We start from the raw sequence: 9181 nt of genomic DNA on the forward strand, positions 1-9181 counted from the left end.
CCCCTACAAATCCCAGAACCCGAAGGGGCCCTGCCCTTCCTAGGGCATCGGTGGGCCGTTCCCTTTTTTTGAGGGGGGGGGAACATTTGGGAAAGGGGGGACATAACATCTACCCAAAAGTATAGCTCTGCAAGTTGTTGTCCTTACGAACTTGCTCTCTCATGCCGATCTTTCTTCCTCTCAAAACCACGGTGGAAGGAGGACCAAGATCTGTCCGATCTTAATCATACTTTTGAGCTTGAGTTTGAAGGTATGGCATTCCTCTATATCATGTTCCCTGGCTCCAGTATGGTATAAGATGAACATTTTTCGGTTGGGCCCTAATGGCGCGGGCTCGTAGACAGGTTCCGTGGGTCTGATCTTGTTCAACGAGGCTAAAGTTGCGAAAAGGCGAGTGTATGATTCCTCAAAAATCATGAAATCTTACCTCCAAATTGAGTCTCGAGGGTGACTCCCTCTCCTGGGATAACAGGGTCATGGACCAGCAAGGTATGCGGCCCCTACAAAGTCCCGATGATCCTGTCGTCGATCAAACTAACAATTCTTTTTCTTAATGCTAAACATACATTCAAGGTATGGCCCGCCTGATTGAGGTGGAACGAGCATCTTTTGTAAGCATACACCAAGTCAGGAACCGGTAGTTTAGCCCTAGTAGTGCAATCCATACCCGCGGCCATCATTTTTCGGAACACTTCCTTACAAGTGACGGGCAAAGGAGCTACTCTGAATGGGGAGGATCGGGCTCTGAAGTCTATGCTCCACGGAGTAGGTGTAGGAAGGTTAACCCTTCCAAAGCTCTCTAATACCATAGTAGAGGCAGCAGGCATCAGCATGGACGAAGGTGCATAGAAATCCTTTCCCTCATCAGTGGTGGCATAATAACCGAATTCATCATTCGCATCGTTCCCTTAAAATTCGGGAAACATATTCTCCCCTCCTTCGACCCCTATGTCGATAGGCTGTGGTTCTTCCTTCTCTATGTATGAGGCTTTTCCTCTTCCTTCTCTAGCTCTTCTTCTTCCTCCTCCGGCTTTTCTTTTTCAATGGGCTCGGGATCCTTCTCTTGGGGCTCTGTCACTTCCTGCGGGTCCGATTTAAACACCCACGGATCTAACCCGGCTCCTTTTTCCCCATTTGCCCCTTTCGGGGTTCCTTCTCTAGGTGTTGCAGGCTTTCTCTCTAGCGGTATGTAGTTTAGCACCAATTCCCTCAGCTCATCAGGTACATTTCCATAGTGTTGCACTTGGGGTATGCCTTCCGGCGGATTCCCAACCATGCCCAGTAATCTGTCTACCTCCTTAATTTTCTTTCCTATTTCCTGAAGGTTCTTTTCCATTTGTAGCACTTTATCCCGCAGCATCTCAACTGTCTCTCCTAAAGTCTGTGCTTCCTGCTCTCCTTGATTCGCCATCATAAGTCAACCTTTAGTGGAGATAAATTCAGGTAGGTTTTAAGCCTTGTGGTTTTTCTTTGAGTATGTAGTATAGATCATCAGTCCAATTGTACTCAAGCTTTAATATATGACAACACACATAGCAAGTAGGCATGTGAAGCATGTACCAAGCGAACATGTAATTTGCAGATATTTATTGTTACACCCCTCGTGTTCGTAGTGGTAGAACCTATAGTTTTCTAGTCGGGTATGCCCTTGGAATAGAGACCCGAGCCCGGGTTTGGAGGTAGAAAGTGCCTTACCCCGTGTACAAGAGTTCCAACAGATATTCCTGAAAATTTATAGAGTTAGAAGTTGAACGAATCGAACCGGCGCGATCTGAATTGAATTAGAAAAATCTGCAGAACACCAGTCATCGTTGACGGGTCGTCGACACAGTCGACGGACCATCGATGTGCAGCGTCAACAGGGTCCCGCAGCCTTGCATCTGCAGGCGCAGGTCGACGGAGCAAGTCGACGGACCGTCGACGGGCCGTGCACACCCGCTCGTCGAAACCGGACCGGCTGTAGCCTTTTTGGCTTCCAAGTATAAATAGGTGGTTCACGACCTTATTTCATATTTTCCTCCATCCCAAATCAGAAAAACCCTAATATATTCTCTCCCAATATTTCCCATCATATTAGTAGAGATTTGGAAAAATACGAGCCCGTGAACCCATGCTTGTAAAGAAGAAGGTTGCTTCTAGGGTTTCTTCAAGGTTGTGAAGCTTAGAGAGTTGAAGTTGAAGTGATTCTTGGGATTTTTCACCCCTCAAGGTATGTAAATGATTTCTACCCTTATATTTAAGTTGGGTATCAAGAGTTTTAGTAATTTTAAGTAAAGAGGGGATATTTGTGGGGGTGGTAAGTTGATGAAAGAAAAGATAGTGACTTAGGGTTATTTTAAGAGATGATTGGGAATGGATTTGATATATATATGTGTTGTCATCGTGTTGTGGATATTGTGGTTGACATTGGATCGAATGAGAAGTTGAAGAGTTGTAAGCTTATAAGGAAAATATTATCTACAAACTATGCGTCTAAAGGAGGTTAGTAAGTGAAGTAAATAGTCCAATTAAATACTATGTTATCTTAATTGTAAACTTGCAAGTTCGAGAGGTTGAAGTGGGACGATTGAGTATACTTCAAGGTATGTTAAGTCTATCATTTCTTTCTTTTGGCATGATCTTATGATATGATCCTACAAGTGAGTAAGCGAGCTTCCATATCACTCTACTCTTAGAAACATTAGAATTACTTCAGTCTTTGATGTTTACCTTGTTTATGAGTGGTCCTTCTATTCATGGGTCCAGTCCTATGTAGCCAGCTCTGTGCATACAGTTTATTCAGCATTACATTCATAATATATTTATGTACATTGATCCGTGACCAGAAGGCGTTATATACGCGAATATTAGATATATGTAAAGTATTAGAAGAGATATAGGCATTATACACGCATTACTACTATGATGATTATGTCGGTTATGGTCGCAGAAGAGCCGGTATGATATGATGAGATGCCATAGAGGCTTTATAGGCGTTATATACGCACATATATCAAGCGTTATATACGCACACATATATATAGATACACGACCATCATTGATATGTATAAGCATGCATATTATGTGCCCACAGAGGCATTGTCAGTTATACAGATTTGTGCAGATTTAGGCAAATACTAGTTCATACAGGTACATGCAGTCAGTCATTTAAGTTTATGAGTTCAGATCTTATCCATGATTCTTATGTATATGTTGTTCTTATATGCCTTACATACTCGGTACATTATTTGTCTTGACTCCACGTTAACTGGGGGGCACGTTCATGCCGCCTTACATACTCGATACGATTACGTGCTTCCGTGCGACTCCCCGTGTCGGGGGCTGCGTTCATGCCCGCGAGGTACGGGGGGGAGACAGACAGGTCCAGCTCAGTAGGACCTCTAGATCTAGCAGTGGTCAGTACGCTCCATTTGATCCGGAGCTACAGTCAGTTTTGGTATGCCCCTTTTGAGATGTGTATGTATATGGGTATGACGGGGCCCTGTCCTGTCCTTTCTACAGCTTTCATTTCAGTAGAGGTCTGTAGACAGTTGTATGTAGTAGTCAGATGATGTAGCCTTGTCAGCTTCTATTCCTTTGTGTAGAGTATATGTAGCAGCCTAGCTAGCTTGCACTGGTCTTCCGCATGTTGTGTATAAATATGCAGATTGTACAGAGTTCTGATGTTTCCCTCTTATGAGATCCGTTTATGCCTTTTTGTGGGCCATTGATGTTCGGTATGTTTTAGATATCGTGTTTAGGGGTGTTTGGTCGCTAGAGGTCAGACAATCGTCACGACTTATCGGTTTGGGTCGTGACAGAAGTGGTATCAGAGCAGTTTCGTCCTAGGGTTGTCTACAAACCGTGTCTAGTAGAGTCTTATTTATGGGCGTGTTATGCGCAACACTTATAAACAGGAGTCTACAGGACATTTAGAATGATATCATTCTTTCTCTCTTAGATTGTGCAATAGAGCCCTGTGTTAAGCGTTTGCTTTCTAATAAATTGCTCTAATTTCAGCAATGCCCTGCAAGAAAGCTACAGCTGCCCAGAAGGGTAAGAGAGCGGCCGCCACTAGCCGTACTCGGTAGGCCACGAGGGCCCATGATGAGATTCGAGTAGGGCGTCGAGACATCGCGTACCTCGCCTCGCATCGTCCCAGTTCCCAACAGGCCGGGATGCATCGGGCCAGGATGTACGGGATTTCGTACGGTTGTTGACCAGATTAGTAGCCGCCCAGGCTCAGCGGCAGGGAGTTGGTGTTGACCAGGCAAACAGGGCTAGTCTTTCGAGGGTTAAGACCTTCCTTGGGTTAGGTCCTCCCGAGTTTTCTGTGGTAAAGCAAAAAATGAACCTCTAGGATTTCATTGATGGTATGCAAAGGACCCTGAGGGTTATGCACGCAGATGAGGTTGAGTCAATAGAGTTGGCTTCATATAGACTCCGGGATATTTCGATACAATGGTATTAGGCATGGGAGTTATCTAGGGGAGAAAATACCCCTCCAGCTGTGTGGCGAGAGTTCTTATATGCTTTCCTCCACCATTATTTACCTCCAGAGGTCCGACGGGCCCGAGCAGACAGGTTCCTACATGTTGAGCAGGGCAGTGTGAATGTTCAAGAGTATTGTGTACACTTCGATTCCTTGGCTAGATATGCTCCCGCCATGGTGGCTGAGATGGAGGATAGAGTTCATCGCTTTGTGGCAGGTCTAGGGCCACACTTGATAGATGAGTGTACGACCGCTACACTACAGCCAAGCATGGATATCTCCCGTATACAGGCGTATGCACAGAATTTAGAGGATCGTAAATGCCAGCGGAGGATAGAGCGTGAGCGTGACCGGAGCTGTGGTAAGAGGGCTAGATCTTTTGATATGGTTGGTGAGTTCAGGGGAGGACAGAGGTAGCAGCATTCCAGATATTCTTATCAGCCGACAGGGAGTGCACCTCCGCGATTTTTAGGCCCTAGGTTTGATAGGTCTTCTTATTCCGGAGCGGGCTAGAGTTCTAAAGCATCAGGCTCTCAGTACCGACCAGAGTCAGGCCAGATGAGGCCCCCTTTGCCACGATGTACCAGTGTGGCAAATTACATGTAGGTCCGTGTCGGCTGGGCTCGGATGGTTGCTATGCTTGTGGACAGCCAGGCCACGGGATGAGGGAGTGCCGACTGGGGGTTGGTTCAGGTATGGTTCAGCCTACAGGGTCTATGGCTGGCTCATCTTCTGCAGTGCGCCCTTCAAGGTAAGTTTTTCAGACTCCAGCAAGGCGAGGTAGAGGGGGGAATGGAGCCTCCAGCTAGAGCGGTCCTCAGCACCGCGTGTAGGCATTGGCTGGTAGATAGGACCGCGAGACGTCTCCTGATGTTGTTACAAGTATATTATTAGTTTCCTCCCATGATGTTTATGCACTGATTGATCTAGGTTCCACTTTATCGTATGTTATGCCCTTTGTTACCGGCAAGTTTGGGATAGAGCCCGAGTTGATTACACCTTTTGAGGTGTCTATGTCCGTTGGTGATTCATTTATCGCTAGGCTAGTATACCTAGACTGTGCTGTTATAGTTTGTGATCGCCATACTGTAGCAGATCTGATTGAGTTAGATATGATTGATTTTGATGTTATTATGGGCATGGACTGGTTAGCTTCTTGTTATGCTAACGTTGATTGTAGAGCAAAGATGGTTCGATTCCAGTTTCCAGGCGAGGCAGTCCTAGAGCAGAAGGGCAATGCTTCTTCGCCTAGGAGTAGGTTTATTTCCTACCTTAAGGTAGAAAGAATGATCAGAAAAGGGCATATTTTTCACCTAGTTCGAGTTCAAGATGTGCAAGCAGAGTCGCCGACTCTTCAGTCTGTTCCTGTGGTTAATGAGTTCTCGTAAGTGTTTCCAGACGAGCTTCCGAGCATTCCCCCAGAGAGGGAGATTGATTTCACTATCGACCTATTGCCGCACACTCTTCCCAATACCTATCCCTCCTCTATAGGATAGCACTGCGGAGTTAAAAGAATTGAAGGAGCGGTTGAAAGATTCTTTGGAGAAGGGCTTTATCGAGGCCTAGTACATCACCGTGGGGAACGCCGATGTTATTTGTGAGAAAGAAGGATGGCTCTTTGCGAATGTGTATTGACTATAGGCAATTGAATAGAGTGACTGTAAAGAATAAGTATTCACTCCCGAGGATCGATGATTTATTCGATCAGTTGCAAGGCGCTAAACATTTCTCGAAGACAGACTTGAGATCAGGATATTACCAGGTCAGGGTCAAGGAAGAGGACATTTCGAAGACGGCATTCCGGACTAGATATGGCCCTTTATGAGTTTCGTGTTATGTCGTTCGGGCTAACTAATGCCCCAGCCGTATTCTTGGATTTAATGAATCGTGTATTCAGACCCTTCCTAGATTTGTTCGTGATTGTGTTCATAGATGACATTCTGGTTTATTCGCCGTTAGAGGCTGATCATGCAGAACATCTACGGACAGTGCTTGGAATTCTTCGAGGAAAGGAGTGGTATGCCAAGTTTTCTAAGTGTGAGTTCTGGTTGAACTCTGTGGCTTTTCTGGGTCACATTATTTCAGAGGAAGGCATTAGAGTGGATGCCCAGAAGATTGAGGCTGTAAAGAATTGGCCAAGGCCCACGGCACCAATGGAGATGCGTAGTTGCTTGGACTTGGCAGGTTATTATAGAAGGTTTGTAGAAGGATTTTCCTCTCTTTCAGCCCCATTGACTAAATTAACTCAGAAATCAGCTAAGTTCCAATGGACAGATGCTTCTGAGCAGAGTTTTCAGATTTAAAGGATAAATTGACTTCAGCAATAGTTTTGACTCTTCCAGAAGGAGCAGATGGCTATGTGGTATATTGTGATGCTTCAAGTGTAGGATTGGGTTGTGTGTTGATGCAGCACGGTGAGGTTGTCGATTATGCTTCTAGGCAGTTGAGGAAGCACGAGAAGAATTATCCAACCTATGACCTTGAGTTAGCGGCAGTGATTTATGCCTTGAAAATATAGAGGCACTACTTATACGGTGTCCATGTTGATATCTATACTGATCATAAAAGTCTCCAGTACATCTTTAAGCAAAAGGATTTGAATTTACGCCAAAGGCGATGGCTAGAGTTGCTAAAGGATTATGTTATGGATATTCTGTACCATTCGGGAAAAGCTAATGTAGTAGCCGATGCCCTTAGTCGTAAATCCATGGGTAGTTTGTCATATGTGCCACCAGAGAAAAGAGAAATGGCTCATGAAGTTCATCGATTAGATAGCCTCGGAGTTCGATTAATAGTGTTATATCCCGTATTTTGTACATTGGGATATTTTAAGTTAATTGCGATAAGTTAAGGATAAGGCTATTTTCCGATTTTGTTTTAATACAAGTTGCTTATAAATTTTATTGGTATGGAATATTAAGGAAGATTAAGGATTAAGAAGTTAATTATTTCATGAAAAAGGCCACAAGTGGCCGTGTGGGGTGTGGGCTCCCACCCATAGCTTGGCCAAATTTGATTGACTTAAGCCATGAGGGGGGGCATGTGTCCACCTTGTAGGGGCTATACACATAAATAGATAAGTGATGACAAAGCAAGACTTGTTCATCACTTCACAAACTTAAGAAACTTGGAGAAGAATGGAGAAATATTCGGCCATGGCTAGCCGAACTTGGTGCCATGAATATTGATCAAGAAAAATAATTTTCTTCTAATATTCCAACCAATTGGAAGGTCCCTAGTAACGTGGAGTAGTTGTTGGAGCAATCAAACCATTCATTTTTGCAAGTTACAAACCCTAGCCAAGTTGAGAGTTAAGTGGAAAAGGTAAGCTTTAACTCCTTTTACATGTGTTATGGATGGTTTGTGCATGTTGTAGTGTGTAGAAATGAATGAAATTCATGGAACCATATGTGTTGGTGTTGAGCCGTGTAGGAGTTGTGTTGTGTAGGAGTGATGAACTAAATTTATTTAGTATTTTTGGTTGTTGTTGTTGTGGATTCTATGATATAAATGAAGGTTTAATGGTTCAAGTTGGAGTTGTAATTGTTTGTGGGCTGTTGTAGAAGCTAATATGATGTTAATATCATTTCTTGCATTTGTGTAAATGATGTTGTTAACGTGTGGTTGTTGGCATAGTTGATGAATTTGGAAGAAAAGAATGTGTTGTGTTGCTCTTGTCGAGTTTGGAAGATTTCGGGTGGTGTTGTATGTTAGTTGGGCTGTTTTGAATATTGTACGGGTTGTCCAAAGTGTTCTCGAGTCTTGTTTGAATGGTCTCGGGTTAGTACTTGAACGTGTGATCATTGGTGTTGGCTTGATTGTATGTGGTTGACTTGAACGTAATTGGAATGCCGTCGAATTTTGTAGGAAGGAGTTACTAACGTTAGAATGCGTTTTGAATTAATTTTTGATGTTGTTAATATGGTTGTTGGTATTGTTGTTGATGATTTGGCCGAGTGGAATTCTCGGGGTTTGTTGAATTTATAAAGGAAATCTTTGCCCAAATTTCTATAAATGAATTGCTAGCTTAGGATTGGATTCTTAAGTACCTATAGCTAATGTTGACGTTGTTGTAGATCTTGGGAATCCCGAGACTTAAGTTCGGATTAACTTAGGAAGCGGACAAGGTATGTAAAGCCTATCCCTTCTTTCTTTTGGCATGTCTTAGATGTAAGTAAGATACGATACGAGCCTCGGGGTAACTCTATTCATAAGTTCCGAGCATGTTTACGATTCTTATTCACTTCTTGATATTAGCCTTTTAATATGGTCGAGCCATTGCCCTTGAGTCTTTTGTATGATTGGCTAGTAAGTGATGTATAAAGGGATCCTATTCCTAGATGACTCTATAAGGAATAATGTCCGTAACTTTCATAGGCGGCCTCGGATTGCTTTGATACGTTCATAGAGGGTTCTATAATGAATAATGTCCGTAACTTTCATAGGCGGGCTCGGATTGGTTTGATACATGTCTAGGATCCCTGAGACTTCCCTCAATGCGGCTTATAGCGACATTTAGAAAGGACTTAATCTGGCTATCGTTTTAATACTCGAGCGTTGATTACTTACTTACCTATCGAGTCTCGAAAAGATGATTTTATATGCATATGGCTATTTACTATGTTTGTGCAGGCATTTCGCGTCTTTCTCCGAGTCCGCACTAGCGGGCCGGTACGGCATATATATATATATGTATATCATGGTGTTATC

This window comes from Lycium ferocissimum, chromosome 4 (assembly GCF_029784015.1).
Source record: "Lycium ferocissimum isolate CSIRO_LF1 chromosome 4, AGI_CSIRO_Lferr_CH_V1, whole genome shotgun sequence".
NCBI classification, from domain to species: domain Eukaryota; kingdom Viridiplantae; phylum Streptophyta; class Magnoliopsida; order Solanales; family Solanaceae; genus Lycium; species Lycium ferocissimum.